Below are 23,071 nucleotides of genomic sequence, written 5' to 3' on the forward strand. Positions count from 1 at the left end.
TATTTCATTAAGTGCAAAGTACAGCTCAAGAGATACAATGGGAATATGGGGAGATGAGTTCTCTCCTCCAAGGGCCACCACCATGGGAGTCCACTGATGTCACAAGAAAAGCACCCCAAGAAAAGCTCCTCCAATACAGCTAGGCATCGGGCAGCAGCATCTTATCTCACTCCAGGCAACCACAGAAAGAGCTGGCGATACTAACTCACAGAAATAATGTGGGGAAGGAAAGAAAAAGACAACCGCGGACACAAAAAAGAGGGGAAAGTTTTATTAAGCCTGCGCACGCTTTCCCCGTTGGGTTCACACTAGCATTCGTCCTAATGGGTTCCAGATGTTCTTTCGTCCGGCAAGTAGCTACCTGGGATAAAACAGTAGCCTGCCTCCTTCCAGAAGGTGAAATCGTGGACCTCGGGGCTGATTTACAGTTGAGCTACATCAGAGCTCACAGCGTGAGCGGGCGGCGATCGCGAGCCGGGGGTGGAGGTGCAAAGGCTCCTCGGAAGAGGCTGGTCGCTCAGGGGTTAACGCCAACCTTTCCCTTGAGCGCGGCCTCTGTAGTAGCTAATGAAGGTAATGAAATATGACATGCAGTTTGGCCCTTGACCGCGGAGCGCACCCCCGCCCCTCTGTGCCGCGAACAAAGCCAAAACAGATGTAGCGACTCCTGTGCGGCTTGGGCTTGACGTCCGTTACACAGAGCAGGTCGCCGTGTGCATTCCCGGAACGTCCGCGGGCGCTCGCCGCGCTGGCCCAGAAAGATGCTGCCTTTGTTTGTGAGGTGCGGGGATAAGGGGGGGACAGAGGCGGCGCCCGGGAGCTTGGGCCTCTGGAAAATCACGCCTCCGCCCCGGCTCTCAGCAGCCCCGCACCTGCACCTGCGGTCGCCTCCTCCTGACCCTCCCGTGTAAATGGAAAAGCCAAAAGGCAGGATGCCCTTTAGGGGGGGATCGAGGGGCAGCTCTGCTTCGGAAGCTCTCCACGACTCTGGCTTCCGTAGAAGACTCTGCCTGCGTGCTTACTGCCGACTCCGGGCGCCGAGGACCCGGGATGGTCTGAGTACTTGTTTCCCAAAGTCACCTGCCTGGGTCGCAGTCGACAAGGCAGAGGCAGCAGCTCTTCGCCAACAGCAGTGGCGTTTCAGGGTTTCTAACGTCAGTATCGGTGCAGGCATCCCCGTGCAAGCGGACAGGCCTTGAACAAACACACGCTTCTTGCAGTAAAAGGTGCGTGGCGTGGCTGCGCTGCCAATGCTAATTGCAGCTGCACTGCATCTGGCTCCTTCACTCCTGGGGGCCACTGGGCCACCTGACTGGGGGATTTTTCTCCCGTCGGGACCTCCAGGGGTTTTCCTTACAGAAAATTTCATCAAGGGTTGGCCTAACATACCATCTATTCTTTCCAAAGCATCAGACCTAACCGGCAAAGTCAGGTTGAAAAAAAAAAGAAGAATTGGAAGATAGGGAGGAGGAAGAATCCTGACAATTGATAGCCTGTTCCAAAGGTTATTTATCATTCTCAGCAGAAACACTGACATGTGCCTTTTGAAAGGGGACACTGTACCTTTAACCTTGAATCAGAACGCATTTTTAATTTGGGATGCAAGGTGAAGTTCAAAAATGCATAGCCTTTGGGTGGTAGTTGGGGGGAGGGGTGTGGCTGGATTTATTTATGAGACGTGTGGAAAATTTTGACATCACATGCTAGAGCCATTATTCACATGTTACATGACATAAGATTGGCCCATTTAATGCAGCAACATCACATAAAAAATTTGATTTTGTCCTCTGACAGTAGGCTGGTCCTCTGCTGCTCACCCTCCTCCACCTCCCACCCCTGAAATGTAATCTTTTTAGGTTAAAGGCCACAGGAAAATGATTTAAATAGGCTGTGGCTTTCATCAGACCCTGGAAACCCGGGTTTGGACCGAGCTCCCTCCCATTAACAACAAGCTGCAGGATGGTGGGGATACAGGGCTTGTTGGGAAGGGGTATCTTTTGTAAGAGGGGGCCCCAGCCTGCTCCAAACCCCTGTGAGCCCTCTACCACCACAGCTGTTTTCCACAGGGTACGGAACTGGTGGGGACTCAGAGCTGCTCATCAATTTTAGGAAACATCCACTCCTAAGACTTATTAGCCCAACCTTTTGTCCAATCATGCAAAGACATCTGAGGCCTAACAAGAATCAGACCTGGAGGGTAAAAGACACCCAATATTTTTAGGCTGTGTCAGCCTTTATTCAAAGCACTGTTACTGCCACAATTGCATTTTATGCCCATAAGACAATGCTGAGGGGTGCAGGGACCCCACTTTGCAAATGGGAACAGAGGCTGTGAAAGAACAGCCTAAGGTCAGACACGTACAAGTGGCCAGTACATGACTCGAGCTCAGGCCTTCTGACCCAAAAGCCTCTCTTCTTTCCTCTTCAGCTAGTTATTCTATACTGTACCTTTTTGGCATTTGCCAAGTGTCTGTAAAGGGCCAAGGACTGTATTGGGTGTTTTTATCTCATTCAAACTGAGTTTATACACTGCATAAAACTCTATTGTACAGCCCACATCCAAACTCTGTGTCTTCTGCATTGGAATAATGTCATGGTGTGCAAAGGCTCTGAGCTAAGTTCCTAGACAAATGAAAAGAGGTGGCCTTCATGCTCTTTGTTGCAAAAAACCCAGTACCTAAAACTCAGGCTATAATGAACGCACCCAGGATTGGGTGACTACATTTTTATTTGCAACAAAAGAATAAGTCTCGCTCAATGTTTGGAATAGGTACTGGCTTAAGTGAACATGTACCCTGTGCTGAAACCTCTGGGCATCAGGAGCTGCTGGCCAATGGCCAGTGGAAGTGGGGAGAAGCTGCAGACTCTGACCACAGTGAGGAGTCTGAGACAAAGGGCAGACACCCTGAGCATCTGGCTTTGACGCACATGCTGGGAAAACTCTACCCAGAGTCCAGAGGCTATCACTGTGACTTTACTCTGTCTGGAAATCTCATTGCTTGGGTAAAGCAGATTCGATCTCTTCATTTGGAGGACCCACCTCCTGAGGTAGCCAAGCAAGCTGTTGAACAACTTCTATTTTTATGTTCACGACTAAGATCTGAGACAGGATCTCAAGCAAATCACAAATCAGAGCCAGACTTAGTTGGTTCTTGATGAACCCACCTCTCACTACCTCTTGGTTGGTGAGAGGTGAAAGAAACAGAGAATCCTTCTCTGTTGTTAAAACCTCAATCAAATATATAGAAAGGAAATGAAAGCACCAACTTTAACTATCTGCAGCCCCCCAGGGTCACAGAAGCATTATTTACAAGAGCCAAGACATGGAAACAACCTAAATGTCCATCAAGTGAATAGATTTAAAAAACTGTGATACACACACACACACACACACACACACTTTCCATGGAATATTATTCAGCCATAAAAATGAAGAAACCCTGCCACTTGCCGTAACAAGGACCAATCATGAGGGCATCATACTAAGTCAAGTCAGAGGAAGAAAAATAGGGTATGATCTCTCTTACATGTAGAACAAAAGAAAAAGAGAACTCAGAGAGAAAGAGATCAGATTTGTGTTTACCAGGAGTGAGTAGGGGGAGGGAGAAATGGAGAAAGGTGGTCAATGGCACAAACTTGCAAGTTACAAGATAAATAAGTACTAGGGATGTAATGTATGACATGATACCTGCCACTAATACCGCTCTATGATATAGAGGAAAGTTGTTAAGGGAGTGGATCCTGAGTTCTCATCACAAGGAAAACCAATAATTGGTTTGCTTTTTTCCTTTTATTTATCTACATGAGATGATGGATGTTAACTACAGTAATCATTTCACAATATATCCAAGTCAAACCATTTTGCTACACACCTTAAATGTATATGGTGGTGCCTCTCAATTATATCTCAATAAATTAGAAAAAAAATTGAATCTCCCTTTAAAAAAGAAATATACCCACATTTAACAATTGTTTAAGACTAGAAAATCTAAAAATAAAACCCCAGTCAAGAGGGACACAATGTGTAAGGTGTCCCGTAAGATCTTAAAGAGCAGATATAACCACCACCTATGCTGAGCTCTTCTGCTGAGCTTCCAGAATGACCCATTCCCTGCTTTGATAGTGATATTAATCCCTTAACTAACCCAGAAGAGTATATGGGACTTTATTCATTGACAACAAATGTTAAAAAGCGTGAGTTAAGAGATTCTTCTGAGTATGACTGAAATGCAATCCTGCCTGGAGATGGGGGAGGCGCTAGATGATCCCTCCCGCTTCCAATCAGGTTTTGCCTAATGCTGCTGATGCAAGTTGGACCCTATAAAACTGTCTATATTTAATGCTTTGATCTACGAAATCAGCAAATTCATGGGCTCAACCTAATACATTTCTGAGCTTGGTAAATAGACCAGTTTAACATTCAACACTTAAATGAATCACAGCAAATGGAGAACAAAACAGCTTGGAGCATTATTTCCAGTGGAAAAACGTGTTACATAATGTTGTGAGCATATTATATAACAGGTGTCTAATTTTCTTTTGCTTCTGAAATGCAGAGCATAGTGACATTTTTTTTTATTACCCGTGCTTAGAAAAAAATTAGCAAAAAATACTACAAAGTAGTACCAAAACCATTAAACTTTTTGCACAGCTATAATCACTTTAGGAATGAAGATGAAGTTGAAAAGACAAGCAGAGAGACTTGGAAGTATCAAGTCAACACAACTCTAGATGCCTCCACCCCCTGAAAATATAGTTCAAAAAAGCAATGCTGCTAGCAAAAAGATTAACCAATTTCCTCATATTCTCACTGTTCCTTCTTACAGCCCATCATCCAAGGAGAACAGGCCATGCAGTGGAAAATTACAGTTTTCTAGTAAGACAAACCAACCACAGCTTTGGAGTTTTCGTTTTAGAGTAAGCACGCATGTCACCCAAGAAGAGAAATGCCAGCAGGATCTAGAAGTCACCCAATGCCACTGAAAAGACGTAAGGACCTGACAAAGCTGTAAGCTTCCAAAGGTCTCAAAAGACTGCAGTCACCTCTACATATCCTGGTAATTGGAGCGCATGGCAGGGCATCAGCAGGCCAAGGTCAGCCAGAGGTCATGGCCCCTCTGCTGATGGGTTCCATAATGGTCCAGATAATGCATACTTGGGGGAGAGAGCTGACACAACTACATAAAGAGATGGAGAAGAGGATGCAAAGCTGGCTCACAGGTGGTTCATGAAATTCTGTGGGTAAAATCATTTTAACCCCTTCCTTGCTGGGGCTCTCACAAGTCTTTGAGACACATTATAAAGCATTTCCAGGTTGAAGAAATATTACAGAGAAAAAAAAAGAAAAAATCCTCTAAATACTGTCCATGCAGGCTGGTTGTAGCAGCCAATGGAGCCAGAGAGAGGGAGAGAGGGAGAAAGAGTCCACAAATTTTAAAGAAGCAGGTTACATATTTGGCATGGCCTCATGACCTGGCCCTATTAGGCACAGTCTTCACTGCATAGTGTTTCTAGAACTCTAGAACGTGACAAAAGGCTAGGGACCTAGCATGGCTCAATGTTGAGGGTTGTCAAAAACCAAAAAGTCAGCTCCTTGGAGCTTATGGTCCAGGGAGGCCAGTGGCAAATATAAATCAGAGATGGCTGAAATTTTCAAGTTTGATTCATTGTGTGACAATGAAACACAGAAGCCAACCAGTGTGGCAGTGTGGACTGGAATAGAACTAGACCTACACTCATGGTGGAGAAAAAACTCTAAAAATGTCAGACACGTTTTTGCTGGCTCTATGTGACCCTCAGTTTCTTCCCCTGAAAATCAGAACCATAAGAATTACTGTATGGCTAAAATACGCTAGTATCTATAGGCAAAGCCTGCTGGCAACAGGAAAACTTTCAATATCTATAAGGTATTAATATCACCCCTATCACTGTTACAATGTACATCCAACACTGAGTTCTTTTGCTTGTTGTTTTACTATTTATTTATCCAGCAGATTGGAAAACGTGGCCTTGGCTGACATCAGAATTCCTCTTAGGAAGAGAACAGTCTTTTTGAGGAAAATATCCTTGATAAGGCACCTGTGGAGAAGGTGAGATGCCAAGGGCATGTGTCAGAAGGAAACAAAGAAAGTAGCTGAACTGAAATGCATTCAAAACAGATTGGAATCTGAGGGAGGCAGACAAGTAAGGAAGAAAGGGCAAGAGTATAAGAGAGTCTTGGAAAATGGTAAGAAACAGGAACTGAGTTGAAAAAGGAGCCAAGTGGTGATGTGGGAATGCTCCCATCCTACCAAAGTGCCAGTAATCTACACACCGCACACACGCACCACCCTGGCATGAGTGGTTCGTCTGAAGAAGGAAAAGGAAGACGGCCTCATTCCTTGGCTGCATCATACATCCCAGACGACAGAGGGGTGTGGAGACAATTTCCAAGATGAAATGATTCAGCAGAAGCAGGAGCTTGCAGGACAAAGGGAACCACAGGGATGCATAAGCTCTTTGGAAATCTGCAGAGGTGCTGTAAAGGGCCTCCTTATTTTTACACGGGATATATCTGGAGGTGGGGGAGGGGCTTAGCCATCTTTTCGAGAAATTAGGACACTAAAACCCTGCTTGACATCTGAGTTACAAATGGTCTGCTAATATTAAGTAATCGGAAACATGCTCCCAGAACACAGCAAATTCTCCCTGTGTCCATTGTCCCCTAAGGGAAGCTCCAAGCACCAGGTGTCTTCAAAGTTTCTACTGAATCTGATGTGTCTGTTTAAACTCTGTGGGAAAGTATAGAAGCCAGCCCATGTCTAGACTCCTGGTGAATGCTATACTATTCCAGAGGCACCAACCAGGGAAAGTGGGGCTATCTTTCTTTTCTTATAGGAAACTTGGACCTACATTCGCCAGGCAACCTTGAGAAGCATACCTCCTTTCTGACCCTCGGTCTCCTCACCTGAAAATGGCAATGACTAAGAGCCACTTCAAATGATAAAATGATTAAATGAGAAATATCAATAAAATATTTTTGAAAATGGTAAGATACTGGGGCACCTGGGTGGCTCAGTTGGTTGAGCATCTGCCTTCGGCTCAGGTCGTGATCCCAGGGTCCTGGGATCAAGTCCTGCTTCTCCCTCTGCCTGTGTCTCTGCCTCTCTCTCTGTGTCTCTTAAGAATAAATAAATTAAATCTTAAAAAAAAAATAAAGAAAATGGTAAGATCCTATTTAGGTGTAAATGATCAATGTCTTCTTTAAAACCCCATAGCCAAGTTCCCAAGTAGGCCCATGTTGTGATTGCAAACAACATTTATGTACGGCTATAAAGAATCTACTGAGAGAACTAGAAATGTGGCAGTTTCTTTGACCTTCCCTTTAGGGCCGCATTCTCGTCCACAAAGGTGGATAAGGGAGGAGAGATGTTCATTTTGCTCAGGAAGTTGGTACAGGCTCCTTATGCACTTGTTGCTTCCGTGGATCCTCTTGAGACAGCTTAGACTTCACGCAGAGCTTCCCACGGGAAGAAAATAGCCTCTCCCTTCCTCTCAGGAGGAAGAAGAACGCAAGAAGTGACTTGATTTGACTACGTTTCTGCCTTAAAACCTCTTCCACAGATTAGGAGATAGAAAAGGATAAACCCCCAAGTCAATCTTCTGTCACCAGGTATTGAAACTGTTTCTAGTTAAGGTGTGAAGGATACAGGAGAGGAAAAGGATTTTATTCTCCTTGTTAATAGAATCAAAACACCCAATATTGATTTTTGCCCTTCATTACCAAACAATAAGAATAACAGCAACAACCTAATGCAGAAATCATCAGGGGGAGGATTATTACAGCCTCACCAGTCAGAGGAATGTATTTATTAGGGGCTGTGATCATGGTGCAAGGGTGTTTGACGTAAATTACAGCAGCAATTTATGGTCTGGTTTTTTTCCCTCTTTTTTCTCTTTCCCCCCGTTCTGAAGCCCATCCAGAAATCCTACTCAGGCCAGTTAAAATCAGAATAATGAAACACCAGGGCTCCTGCAGGCCTGCAGCCCCCGGGCCTTTCTCAGCTGGCTTCCCAGGACATACAACCAAGGCAATGTCAGCCTCCCAGCCACCCACCTCCAGGCGCCCCCAGGTACTTGCCCCGGAATCGGGCAGCAGGATCAGAGCCAAAGTCCATACCAGACCCACAGCCGAAGGAGAAAAAGTGCCCAGCCTCCCCGGGGAGTGCCCGCCACAGGGAAGGGACGCTTTGCTTCCTGAAGATGATTTCTGACACGCTTTGACTCTATAAAAGGCCCATCAGCTGGTGCATCTCCTTCTTCGGCCACTTGCCAGTCCTGGTTATAAACCCACAGCTTCTCCCTTCAGAGTGCAATAACTACAATATCCTAATAATGAACAAAACCAATATCAGTGACACTGCCTGGAAATAAATGTTACCACTTAGATTCTAATAAAAGAGAAGTTGGAACAAGTTGTACCAGGTGCCTTTTATTTGTACTTATATTCAATTATGTAGCATATGTTTTTTAACGGAATTGTTAAAAAGGGATTTGTGTATTTTCAGGGCACTGCATCTTTTATCCTAACTGGTCAAATGAAATTTTTGTCATTTTAGGCTTGGGCCCCTATCTCTGGTAATTTAACAATGCAAATCAGCTCAATACAAGGCCACAGGTATTTATTAAGCCCCTAGCATAGGAAATGACCAACACATACTTTCTGAAGAAAGAAACAAGACAACATAATCCTCCCTGGTTGGGAGACAGGTTAAAGGGGTATATATGTGTGTGGCAATAAATCCTGTTCCCCAACAGATACTGGTCCACCAAAAGAGTTGTTCTTCAATCTTTACTATTCACTGAAGAAAAAAAAAAGATTCCTGCAACTAACTGCATCAACCAGGAGGTACCCAAGAGGACTCAGACCAGAAAATCAGGGCATATGGATGCAAGTTTTGACAATGCTGCTAATTACTACATTAACTTGGGGCACACCACTCTATTTGCCTGCGTTTCCATCTCTCCAGCTGTAAAATGGAGAAGCCCAGATAGTCCTGTTGCTCTGAACTGTGGCTCTGAATTATCTCTAACAGTTCTAGAAGTGGTCTGTTTCCCCTGATATGATGATACACCACTCGAACCTATTTTTCTATACCTATTATTGGTGTGTCTGTGGCTGTCATCAATCCACAAAAAACCATTAGTGTATATCAATGCCCTATGAGACTCGTGTGTGCCCATTTTGCTTCTTTCTGCCTCAGTTTTCTTGCCCAAACCTTCTTACAGCTCTAATGTTCTAGCTTTCTTTAATGCTTAGTCACAAAGACAGGGAAAGTGTTCATTAGGGTCTCTACATTCCAAACTATCCTTATCCTTCTAGAAACTCACCTACTAGCCTGTGCCAGTCAGAAGTCACCCCTATTTATGAATGTGAAGGACAGTATCTCATTTCCTATCAAGAGAAACAAATGACTCAGTTACCAAGGCGATGTGCCAAAGTCTTCAAAGCCCAGAACTGTGGAAACTCTGCCCTAACGATATGCTAAATGCAAAATACATGGTATAATTTCATCAAATCGACTCCATATAAAATCCAACTCCCAGGATCAAGGACCAAAGTGTCAGAGATCTTAGGCAATTCTGATGACCCCTCCAGAGAAGAGGGTGAAAAAGAGAAACAAAGCAAAGGCAATCAGAGACAGGGTTCCTCAGGGAGGGAGGGAGTCAGTGTGCTCCCTGCCAAACTCTGGATGCTTTGCTACTGATGTTTCCCACAGTAAGATATGGCCTTGAGATGTTAGGAAATGCTACATTGTTTTTTAATGACCAGGATTTTGTAGTCAGGAGAATCTGAAACATTACCCAGCAGAAGAATCCCAGATGTTGATGATAGGATACAAGATCTGCAGCTACCAAGTATATCTCAACTAAAATCAGCGAGAAGAGTGGGAAGGAAAAGGCTAATGCAAGTAGCGTCTTTGTTAGGTGGCAGCACCAAACTCTGAAATATTACACTGTAGCCACAAAGCACCATAAATGGACCTTGCTCTAACTCAAAGACTCTGGCTTATCAAGGTCATGTTTATGATGAGCACCATATCCAAAAGGTTGATGAGGGATGTTTTCTAAGCAAGACAAAGACAGAAATCATACAAATATGCAGATAAATATATCTGCAAGTTGAGTTCTCATCTATGCTTATAATATGTGACCAACAAACCATTATTTTTTTCTATTACAGAGTTCCTATGTATCAAGAAGAAAAAGAAAACTCAATAGGAAAACATGCAAAGGGATGGGAATGGAAACTTATAATATATGAAATGTAAATGTCCAATAAATGTATGAACAATGCCCAACTCCAGGGAGAGTCAGGTAAATGAAAATAAAGAAAAAATGAATTATCATTATTGACATATCACTGTCATCATTCTTGACAAAACTTAAAAATATTGATGACATCCAGTGGTGGGGATGATATTAGGGACAAAAGCACTCCTGTATATTTCTGAAGAAAATATAAATTGCTACAATGTTTTGGAAAAGTCAATAAGCTCTGCTTATTAAAAGATTAAAAATTCATTTACCCTTTGACATGATAATCACATCAGAATCCACTCAATAGAAATAGAAGCACCAATGTATAAGAAAATATATATGAAAATGTTTGCTTAAAACCTAAGTATCATATAAAAAAATTTTTTTAATTTTTATTTATTTATGATAGTCACACAGAGAGAGAGAGAGAGAGAGAGAGAGAGGCAGAGACACAGGCAGAGGGAGAAGCAGGCTGCATGCACCGGGAGCCCGACGTGGGATTCGATCCCGGGTCTCCAGGATCGCGCCCTGGGCCAAAGGCAGGCGCCAAACCGCTGCGCCACCCAGGGATCCCCAGTATCATGTAAAAATTTTTGACGTATTCTTAGACTTAGAATACAAAAATGGGTAGCTACATTATGCCAATTCTATAGAAAATTATGAACTTACTAAAAAGAAGATCTAGAAAGATGTTCATTTTACATCAGTAAGTTTTGAAAGGTACATTTCAGAGTATATGTGGTATACGATTTCTTTTTTTGTAACAGAATTTTTAAAAAGGAAAGACTGTGTGTCCATTAAGATAATGGAAAAGAAAGATATCTATCAAAATGCTGAAAAGATTAACTATGAGGGGTGGTAGGAATGAGGAGGAAAAGTGTCACATTTGTTATTTTTCCTTTATACATATTTATATACCTCTATATTATCTGACTTATTACAATAAAGATGTAATAAAACAATAGCAATAAAATGGTAATGCTAAAACAAACAACAAGAAAGCAACACCAAGTTCTAGCAGTTTTCCAGTAGAGATCTACAGATTTTTACCTACCAACAACGGCCCCATGGCCCAGTATGGCACCTCTCACATAGTTGATACCCAGTAAATGTTTGTTGAATGAATGGACATTCAAAAAGATTTATTTTTTAAAAAAGATTTATGTAATATGGTTGAAACAAGGTATAATTTCAGAGTCCAGAGAAAGATTTATCCTCACCCCTCCTATCTCCATCCTTTAAAAAAAACAACAGCTTAGTATCTGGAAAATTATTTGATATAATTTACAACCCTCAGAGGCCCATTAGAAGCTTCTAGCATCACAGCAAATGTGAGTCTCTTATTGAAAAATATGTGGGTCTTGTACAATGCCTGGGCCCACCTGGGAGAAATGCAGCAGCTTCTATTTCATTTGAGGGGAAAGAGAGTGAATTCTTCACCTTTCTGACATACTGTAACAGCACTGCAAAAACATTCTGAGCCCTTCTCTAAACTCTGAAATTGTATACAGCCAAACCATTATAACACACACACACACACACACACACACACACACCCCTTATGTTTACGTGTAGCTTCAATCCTTAAGCAAGTGAGCATACTTAATGTCAGCATACTATCTCCTGCTTCTCTGACACTGGGTTTCAGGAAATATCCTTTTTATAGCTCTACCATTGCACCTGCAAAACTTTTTCATAAACACCGGTTCATTTATCTGTATCTGATTATGTATCTATCTCCCTATCATCATTGCCACCTCCTGGAAAGCAAGGACTAAGGTGTCCTCATCTTTACCATTGTTGCCACTCAGTCACTGTCCAACGAATGGATGTATGATTACATGGATGGGTGAAAATCACTGACTATTCATTCATTTATGCAACAAATTTATTAAGCATTTATGATGTACAGGGTCCTGTCTAGCAGTGGGATACAGCAATGGACAAAAAATGCTCAAAGTCCCTGCCCTCATGAAATTTACATTCTAGTGGGGGCCAGACAATAATCTGATGTATGTGTCATATAGTGTCCAGTAGTAGGAGAAGGAAATTACAGCACAAGAATAACAAAGACAGTGACAGGCGAAGCTCTTTAACTCGAATGGTCACGGAAGGCCTCTCTGTGAAGGTAAATGTGATAACCGACTGGAAGGAAATCAGCCAAGTAAACATTTGGAATAGAAAACTCCAAGTAAAGAGAATAAAAATGCAAAGGCCCAGAGACAAGAATATAATCAGCACATTTGAGGAGCAGCAAGGAAGTCTGTATGACCACAGCACAGTGAGAGAAGAGAGATCAGAGTTGGAGGCAAAGCTAGATCCCCAAGGGTCCTGAGGCCATAGCTTGACTTCATGTAGGTCCAGTGGGGGCTTCAGGGGCAATACAGAGAGAAGTGGGTTGGTCCTCATGCAGATGCACAACTAGGTTTTCATAAGACGGGCAACCCTGGGGGCGAGTGGGAGGTAGTTCAGCCTGTAACACTGGTTGGTGTTGGGTAGGAGTAGAGAAGAGTACATAGAATGGGCCAGACTGTGACATCCTGCTGTAAGGTCTCAAGGCTTCACCCTGACTCTACTCACATTGACTTTTGCTTTCTCTTTGCTTCCCCTTTTCATCATCATCTTGATAACTTCCCTGTAGAATGTCGCACCTTTTAAGAATTGGTGAAAGATGCCACTTTGGTAAATGAGACCAAAGGGAGCAACTTCTCCCAATTCTCCTCTGCAATACCCCTCCAACTTGGGCACTGCCCTAACCATTGTTAGGGTTTTATTGGCTCTGGCCTGGAAAGAATCCATCATCCTGTCAGCAGACTGGAGCCTCGCCTGAGTGAATGGTGACATTTTGTCCAATTCCATCCACCATGTGACAGGGCAAAGAGGAACCGAGCTTCCACAAACTATAAAGTAACTGTAAAAGCAGGATGTGCAAAAAAAAAAAAAAAATTTTTTTAATGGATACAAATAAGCACTGTGAATTGAGAAAGAAAAGTGGTCACATCCACTGGGCACTTCCAAGTGAGGCATCAGGAACCACCGGCATTCAAGATGTGAGTCCCTTTGTTATCATAGCAGCTGTCTCAGATGATGAGTCACGCACAGAGATAATCTTCCATCATGCAAACCTGTCCTGCCTGATGTGATACAAGTCCATCTGTCGACCAACACCCTTCGACTGATTACTCCCTCCCTCCAACCTTTCCTTCATCCCTTCCTTTTTTTTCTCAGTCCAAGAGCCATTGGATCCCCTAATACCCAAGTTGAAGAAAAATCCAAATACATGTTTTGGGAATATCTAGAACCACCAAATTAACTGCATCAATATAATCTGTCAAGCGCTGCCAAAAATTATCCATTTTTAAAATTAAGATACCTTACCCACCCACTCAGGATTCTAGGCTCTCTTTTCTTTCCAACATACCTTTCAAGCAGGCATTATGTCAAGGACAGTGCTACATTACATGTATTATTTCATTTATTTTGATTGCCCTAACAATCTCTACGAACTTGGTACTATTATTATACCTCCATTTTACATTCAATGCCTATAACTTGCTCCAAATCACATACATAAGTAATGGAAGATCCACGGTTTAATGCCCAGGGTTGGGAGCTCACTCAGTCACCCTCCCTCTCAATATTAACCTTTCTATTAGGAATAGGGTGGCGGCAGGAAGGGATGTGCACAATGAAGACAGTCCGATTTCCTTCTTAAGAACACTTCATGATGGAGACTTTGGGAAAAGAAGGAGAGGACATGGTTAAACCCATATCTCCAATTATGAGTATGTTTTCATTGTAAGAATTAAACAAATTCTCCTTTGGGAGAAGAATCAAGAAATGACTATTATAGGGAAAACTGCTGAATTTCATTCATGCCATTTTGGCAGAGAGATTAATGGTGGATGGTCAAGATTCTTATTATTACTGTTATTACTGAACAGTTTTAAATTATCAAAAAGAAGAAAATCTGGACATGTTAAGAAACCAGTCTATAAGCTTCTACAAGCTAGGACTCCTTATATCATATGCCTCAGGTAAATAGAAGATGGAAGAACAGTTAGGAAACAAGAAAGAGACAGGCAGGCAGGTAGAAACACACACACATACACACACACACACACAGCATCTGGTCTGGGCCTTTACAACTGGTGTTCATCGAATAAAATGTCCATTGAGTTTGACTGAACGGAATCAATCAGACTGAAGGTATTTTACCTGGATGGTAAGAGATTTAAGAAGAGCTGGAAGCACATGCCCTTGGTTATATGATAGGCAACAATTTGAACATATTAGTTTAGGGGGAGGGAAGAAATTCGTTGGTTCCAGAAAGTCATAGAAATAGCTTGGAAAAGAAAGAAGAATCAAGAGCCAGAAAGCACTATATAGTTTTCAGAGTATACAACCCACAAGGGCAATAAGCCAGCCTTCTAAGCATCCTCAGAGAAGAACCTGCTGGAAAAGAGTGTCCAGAAGATAAACAAATGGCCAACAGGTGTATGCAAAGCTACTCAGCATCACTAATCACCAGAGAAATGAAAATCAAAACCACAATGAGATACCACTTCCTACCTGTCAGAATGGCTACTATAAAAAGGCTAAGAAATAACAAATACTGGCCAGGATATGGAGAAAAGGAACCCTTGTGCACTGCTGGTGGGAATGTAATGGTGCAGTCACTGTGGAAAACAGGATGGAGGTTCCTCAAAAATTTTAAAATAGAACTACCGCATAATCTGCCAATTTCATTTCTGGGTATTTCTCTTATGGGTGCAAAATTACGGTCTCAAAAAGATGTCTGCATCCCCAAGTTCACTGCAGCATTATTTATAATATTTGAAACCTGGGAACAACCTGATTGTTGAATGTATAAAGAAACAAACACAAATACTACCAAGCCGTAAAAAAGGAAATCTTCCCATAAGCAACAGCATAGTTGGATCCTGAGGACATTAAACAAAGTGAAATAAGCCAGGCAGAGAAAGGCAAGTACTGTTTGACATCACTTATATGTAGAATCTAAACAAAGCCACCACCACAAGAACCTTCATAGATAAAGAGAAAAAAAATTAGTGGTTTCCAGAGGCAGGGGATGGGGGGTAGGGGTGGGTAAAATCGGTGAAGATCTAAGATGATTTGCTGGAAAAGGACCCAGGCCTGAGGACACCCATTCAGAAGTTCAAGAATTAGAACAAACCACTTGGGGAAGCAGAATTTAATAGCACTCGGTGAATGACAAAGCACTGCCTAGATTTTGTTCTATCCTAATTCTCTGACTTGGGTCTGCTTGTCCATTCTGTTGTTTGTTGTGTTTGTAAGATGCATTTGTACGATGCAGAAGGGTGGGGTTTCCTAAAGAGCAAGGGGTTGCCGAAAAGATGGGAGGAGGAACCAAATGGCAGGTTCCTGCTCCCCTCAGCTGTCAGAAGAGAGATGACCCTGCCACAATCCCAAGGTGCAGAGAGAGCTCCCAGGAGGAATTAAAAGGCCTCTTTAAGGCTATTCCCGAGGCTGAAACCTCTCTTCAGTGACAAGCATCATCAAAGCTGTAATGCAGGTCAGCTGCACGGGGCACATGCAGCGGGCAGCGCTACAGCCATCTCGCCCAAGAGGCGATGAAAATGCACCTGACCCAAGGAGGTACCTTCCCGGATGGGAGGGGCGGCGGCTTGGCCTACAGCTCCATTGGAGGGGGCCCGCATCCCCTCACCTTGGCCCCAGCAGGCCCGTCGTCCTCTCAGATGCTCTGAAACCCATGAGTTGTCACGGGTTTATGAACTGCAGTCCACACAGCTCTGTTTCCTGGTGCGGCTTCTCACTGAGCCTACTTCATCATCTGAATTATTCACAGTGGAAGCGCACTTACCCGGGGAGTCTGTGGAACAGGGGATCTTAACAGGGTGGGCAGCATGGGAAAGCAGTTTCCCCTCTTTCACGTGCATCCCCCCTCGCAGCTCTGATCTGTGGGGCTGAGCATGCACAGGACCCATGGAGGGGGTTTTAAAGTGATTTTTCTCTTCCTGCTCAGATCATTAAAAAAAAAAAAAAAAATCTCCATGACCTAACGTGATCTTACCAATAGTTTCCAGAAATCACCAGACCATCAAAACCCTACATTGTCTGGAGAAAATGTAAGCCCTGCCCAGATTTCCCTGCTGCCACTTGCTCTCCCCTCCTCCCTATTGTGACTTTGTGTGCCTTGCTTAGCAGCAGAGCAAGGGAATAAAGGCATTTTCTTGCAACCCACTGATTGTAATGTCTGCTTCCCCACCTCTTGCAACAAAGTGAAGAGCAAATCTAGAAAGGAAAACTTGGTTATGTGCACTTTGGCCTTTGCATGTCCTGGCTGTTGGATGCTAGATCTGAAGCTTAGTCTTTTCCTGCCCTAAGTCCTGCCACAGCCTCTCCCCCATTTAACCTCACTGACCCCTGAAAAGTAGAACTGTAGGACTCACACCCAGCCCTGCAAAAAATGAAGCTGGACAGCAATCAAACTGTCTATCGCCATTCTTAATAATCAGGTTGTGGATCAATCCCCGGGAGTATCCAGGCCCCTGATAGAAAGTGCTTTTTCAGAGATAATAAAAAAATTTTCTATTTGTAAAGAAAGTTTACAAATGCACATTTTAAGGGGCAGATGGGTGGCTCAGTTGGCTAAGGTCCAACTCTTGATTTCAGCTCAGGTCATGATCTCAGGGTCATGAGATTGTGCCCTGTGCTGGCTCCATGCTGAGCATGGAGCCTGCTTAAGATTCTTCTTCTCCCTCTGCCCCTCCCTGCTGTCACCATTTTCTCCCACCCAGCACACACACTCTCTCTAAACACACACACACACATACACACACACACACACACACACACACACACACACACAAACGGGGACTCCTGGGTGGCTCAGTGGTTGAGTGTCTGCCTTTGGCTCAGGGCGTGATCTGGGGTCCTGGGATTGAGTCTCACATCTGGCTCCCTGCGTGGAGCCTGCTTCTCCCTCTGCCAGTGTCTCTGCCTCTGTGTCTCTCATGAATAAATAATAAAATCTTAAACACACACACACACACATTTTAGGATAGAAAGTTCAGAACACAAGCACCTAAGATCCTCATTATGGTGTAAAACTATCAGAATCTCACCCTCCAATGACATTTAATTAATATCTCTGTCCTTTCAATATGATGAAAACCAATCCAGAATGTGTGTTTAGCTCTTGCCTTTCTCCTGAATGGGAGCCTTCAGTTGGAGAGACCTGAGTCTACCTCGTGCAAGGCTCTCACTTGCCACTTCTGTGACATCCGTAAATGAGAGGTACAACCTAGGTCTTCTAGGACACGTCAAGACCATAGAGAATACTAGTGAAAGCATCAAAGATGATCTTTAATCCCTTCCCTTGCTAAGACAAATGGGGCTACCCATTCTAGAACAACTTTGTTCCCTCTAGATGTTGGTCCCTTGGGAGGTTCAGTGGTTTATCACCATTTGGAGAGCCCTATCCAATTCTCAAGCTTCACTTGGCTCCCGTTGTGTTGGAACAACTCTAGCAGAGTATTCCTACATGTAGACACTGTGCTGAGCTTTTCATCTACATTCTATCCTTGCTATAAATTCTATTATTATCACCCATTAAATATGAGTAAACTGAGCCACAGAACATTTAAATAACTTCCCCCAAAGTCATGTGACTAACAAGTGGTAGAGTCTAGGATTCAAACACAGATAGGTTGATTCCAAGCCTATGGTGTCTTCTCCACCAAACTGCCACCAACTCACCTACTAACCAGGCAGTGGAGAGAACTCCAAAGGGGTGAGTTCTCTAGGTACTGAATTTCCTATCACTGGAGGCATCCAAGTATAGGCTGGGCCTCCACTTGGCTTCGCACTCTAGGAGCTCATAGTCACAAATCTGTCTTCATTTTGTTTTTAAAAGATTTTATTATTCATGAGAGACAGAGAGAGAGAGAGAAAGAGGCAGAGACACAGGCAGAGGGAGAAGCAGGCTCCATGCAGGGAGCCCAAAGTGGGACTCGGTCCCAGGGCCCTGGGATCATGACCTGAGCCCAAGGCAGATGCTCAATCACTGAGCCACCCACGTGCCCCATAAATCTGTCTTTTTAAGCCCTCTCACCTCCTCCCAGGATGCTCTTATGTCCACTGCTCCAGCCCTTCCTCTGTCCCTTTGTCCCACTGAATAGCTCTCCTGACTTTCCATCATGCAGCTTATGCTTCTCCTGCAGTATTCACCACACTGCCCTGTAGCAAATTGTGTTCTTCCTCCTCCAGAAAGGCTTGCGAACTGAATCCTCATCCTCGACATGTGTGTTTGGGGCAGCTACTGTGTTATAATAAGTAGATGGGGCAGGCGTCTCCAGAGCGCCACAGTCCTCCCCCCTCCCCACCGGCTCGCCCATCTGTATTACCTGCCCACCCTCAGACAGCATTTAGGATTTAACCCTGTAAGAATGATCCCTTTTCAAGTAAGGACAACATCTTACGCACTTTAGCATCCTCCGTGGCACCCCGTGCAGTACCAGAAAGACAGCTCCATAGATGGTTGATGAACGAATAAGTAAAATGAACAGATGAATACATGAAGGCTGTGAGGTGACCAACAGATCTACTGAGCACCCGGGTGACAGAGCAGCAACTCATTGGGCAAACCCATAAAATGGGGAGCTACCCTGATCTCTCTGTTAACTGAGCCTGTTAACTGGTAAAGCAGACACGCTAATACTTACATACTGCTCACTGGGGGCCACATGAAATAATGAGTTAATGTCTGTAAGGCGTTATTTGTGCTAAGGGGGAGGTATTAGTCCTATTGGGAACATTCAGCTTTGGGCCCCCAGTGAATCCACTTTAAAGAGAGCTGGCAAATTAAACACCAAGATTTATCCAGTCTTTCTTTCTGGCTCTGAAAACATTCAGCTTCCCAACCAGGAATCTTTAGCATCTTTCCCAGAACAAATCAGCTTCTCTCTACATTCTGTGTTGCCATTCTCTCTCTTCCTCTCTCCTTCTCCCTCCTCACCTCTACTTCTTTCATTACAAGTTAATGTTTGGGTGGGAGGTAGAAAGCACTGCTAAGGAAGCCAAGATTCTTAGCAAGATGGTTATCCTTAGGGGACAGTGACCAGGAGCAGTAGGGATGCCCCTGTTTTTTTTTTGTTGTTGTTGTTGTTGTTGTTGTTGTTTTAAGATTGTATTTATTTATTCATGAGAGACACAGAGAGAGAAGCAGGCTCCTCGCAGGGAGCCTGATGCAGGACTCGAGCCAAAGGCAGACGCTCAACCGCTGAACCACCCAGGTGTCCTGGGGATGAGCCATCCTGGGATGCCCCTGTTTATGGTAACATTGCCTTTATCAATCTGGAAGTTGGCTGCTCAGGTAAACACAGATTAAACTATACACTTACCAACTGTGCACTTCTCTGTATGTATATTTCCATAAAACTTTTCTTAAAAAGGAGAAAAAGGCAAATCATGCAATCCCAAAATGCAGTAGACATATGCCTCCATCTCTCTGCTAAAATCTGGAGCTTTCTTCCCACCCATTTCAGGAATTTTACCAGCCTCAAGCTCTTTGAGGCAGACCCTCCTTCACAAGCCCCTCCTGTGGCAGTCATCACATAGCCAGGGCTCTTTGCACTGGACCAGAAGTCTTCTTTGTTAGCTATGCCCATGGTTTTTAGCACAGCTTCCTCCCTTTTCCTGCACCCCAGCCCCAATAAGGAGTCAAGGACTCCTTCCCTGAGTGAAGGCGCACATCGTGGCTATCAGATGGGTCTCTCGGCAGCTCAGCTCCAGGCAAGATTTGTTCCCTTGTTTGTCTGGAGCTTTGGTTTTAATTTGTAATGTTTGCTTAATCTACTATTAGTTGTGGTGAATTTAATTTAACTCATTGTACCAATTCATTTCTTTCAATCTTCTATTATTGGGTATCACTCTTAAGTTGTAAGTGATTTTGCCTTCTCTAATCATCACATTGGAGTCTGCTGGCCCAGTTATTCCTCCTTGCGAGTAATATCTGCAATTTTACGTATATAATTGTAGGGAGAACAGAGTGATGGGAAAGCTAAGTGGGATCTGTATCTTCTTTTTTTTTTCATTAGCTTCTTTGTTTTAAATAAAATCAGGGAAGCCCGAGTGGCTCAGCGGTTTAGCACCGCCTTCAGCCCAGGGTGTGATCCTGGAGTCCCAGGATTGAGTCCCACGTCAGGCTCCCTGCATGGACCCTGCTTCTCCTTCTGCCTCTCTCTCTCTCTCTCTCTCTCTCTCTCTTTCTCTGTCTCATGAATAAATGAATAAAATCTTAAAAAAAAATAAAATCAGACAAACTGTTATAAGTTACTTCTCCCCCACCACCATTGCCAACTGGCAGACAGACAGACAGCCAGCCAACCAGCCAGCCAGCCAGATCCTCCATATTCCTATAAGCCTACAAAACCAAAACCAAACACATGGTAATTATTTTCAAAAATTAAAACAAAAATAAATAAATAAATACCACCTAAAACTTGGCTAGATTATTTGGATGGCTGCAAACTATTATGGATTTATATGAAGATGTAATCTTGGGGTCTTCATGATTTAATGAAAAAATTATTCAGCAGGTAGCCTTTGTAAAGATGCCTTTCTATACAAATTTTAAAATTTATAATAGGTTTTTTTTCAAAGGAAGCTTAGCACTTCTTTATTGGAAGCACTTCTGACCATCCCTAGTTCACAACTTCTTAAAAGTACAGATCACAGCCCACATAATACTGGAACACCAGTATTTACCACGTTGCAATCCATTAGGCTTACTCCAAAATCTCTGAAGAAATTGCTTAAAAATCATCATATTTAAAAGGATGATAGTCACCAGTTTTAGGGAGCATCTCTAATACAGATACACCTTGCTTTATTGTGCTTCACAGACACCGTGTTTTTAACAAAATGAAGGTTTGTGGCAACTCTGTATTGAGCAATATAGCGTTGGAACCATTTTTCCAATAGCATTTGCTCACTTAGTGTCTCTTTGTCACATTTTGGTACTGCTTTCAATATTTCAATCTTTTTAATCATTATTATATTTGTTATGGTGATCTGTGACCAGTGATATTTAGTATTACCACTCTAATCGTTTAGGGGCACCACAAACCATGCCCACATAAGATGGCACACTTAATTGATAAACCCTGCATGTGTTCTGATCGCTCCACTAGCCATTTCCCTGTCTCTCTCCTCTTCTCAGGCCTCCATATTCCGAGACACAACAATATTGAAAGTAGGCCAGTTAATAACCCCACAAAGGCCTCTAAGTGTCCAAGTGAAAGAGGAGCACATCTCTCATTTTTAAATCAAAAGCTAGAAATGTTTTAGCTCAGTGAGGAAGGCATGTCAAAAGGCATTAAGCCTCTTGTACAGTTAGCCAAGTTCTGAATGCAAAGCAAAAGTCTTGAAGGAAATTAAAAGTGCTACTGCACCAAACACAAGAATAAGAAAGCAAAACAGTCTTATTGTTGATATGAAGAACATTTTTGTGGTCTGGATAAAAGATCAAACCAGTCACAGCATCCCTTTAAGCCAAAACCTAATCCACAGTAAGACCCTAACTCTCTTCAATACTGTGAAGGCTGAGAGAGGAGAAGAAGCCACAAAAGACAAGTTTGAAGCTAACAGAGGTTGGTTCACAGGGTTTAAAGAAAGAAGCTATTTCTGTAACATATGAGCACAAGGTAAAGCAGCTAGTGCAGATGTAGAAGTTGCAGCAAGTTATCCATAAGATCTAGCTAAGATCATTAATAAAGGTGGCTAAATTAAACAACAGATTTTCAACATAAATGAAATAGCCTTCTATTGGAAGAAGTTGCCATCTAGGACTTCCATAGCTAGAGAGGAGAAGTCAATGCCTAGCTTCAAAGCTTCTTAAAGGGGCTTTTTTTTAGGGGCTAATGCTACTTAAGGGCTAATGACTTTAAGGTGAAGTCAAGGCTCATTTGCCATCATGGAAATCCTTGAGCCCTTAAAAGTTATGCTGTATCTACTCTACCTATGCTCTGTAAATGGAACAACAAAGCCTGGATGACAGCATATCTGTTTACAACATGGTTTACTGAGTATTTTCAGCTTTTCATTATGACCTACTGCTGAGAAAAAAATCCCTTTCAAAATATGACTGCTTGCTGACAATACACCTAGTCACTGAAGAGCTCTGATGAAGATGTACAACAGGTTAATGTGTCCATGCCTACACAATATCCATTCTGCAACCCATGGATCAAGAAGCAACTCTGACTTTTAAGTCTTATTATTTATGAAATACACAAGGCTAGAGCTCCCACTGATAGTGATTCCTCTGATCGATCTGGGAAGACTCAATTGAAAGCCTTCTAGAAAGGATTCCAGATGCCATCAAGATGCCATCAAGAACATTTGTGATTCATGGAAAGAGATCAAAATACCACCATAAACAGGAATTTAGAAGAAATTGATTCCAACCCTCACGGATGACGTCTGTGGAAGAAGTAACCACAGAGGTGGTAAAACAGCAAGAGAAGTAGAATTAAAAGTAGAGTCTGAAGATGGGACTCAATTGCTGAAATTTCAGTAAAACCTTAATGGATGAGAAATGGCTTCCTATGGATGAACAAAGACAGCTGTTTCTTGAGATGGAATCCACTCCTGGTGAGGATCCTATGAAAACCATTGAAATGATAACAAAGGATTTAGAGAATTACATAAGCTTAGTTGATAAAGCAGCAGCAGGGTTTGAGAGGACTAATTTCCAAAGAAGTTC

At 43.0% G+C, this 23,071-nt stretch overlaps 1 long non-coding RNA gene across 5 annotated transcripts; it reads left to right on the forward strand.

Annotated features, from left to right (window-relative positions):
- Positions 1 to 437: 437 nt before the first annotated feature.
- LOC102153541 lies at positions 438 to 8,447 on the forward strand. 5 transcript variants are annotated; one of them, XR_005360197.1, is made up of 5 exons: positions 438 to 573; positions 4,827 to 5,220; positions 5,991 to 6,514; positions 6,877 to 7,027; positions 7,954 to 8,447. It is a non-coding gene; the product is annotated as an uncharacterized LOC102153541 (long non-coding RNA). The 5 variants fall into 5 exon arrangements; XR_005360195.1 differs by having other exon boundaries at positions 5,991 to 6,089; XR_005360196.1 differs by having other exon boundaries at positions 5,994 to 6,514.
- The last annotated feature ends 14,624 nt before the right edge of the window (positions 8,448 to 23,071 follow it).

Source organism: Canis lupus, chromosome 5, assembly GCF_011100685.1.
Source record: "Canis lupus familiaris isolate Mischka breed German Shepherd chromosome 5, alternate assembly UU_Cfam_GSD_1.0, whole genome shotgun sequence".
NCBI lineage: Eukaryota > Metazoa > Chordata > Mammalia > Carnivora > Canidae > Canis > Canis lupus.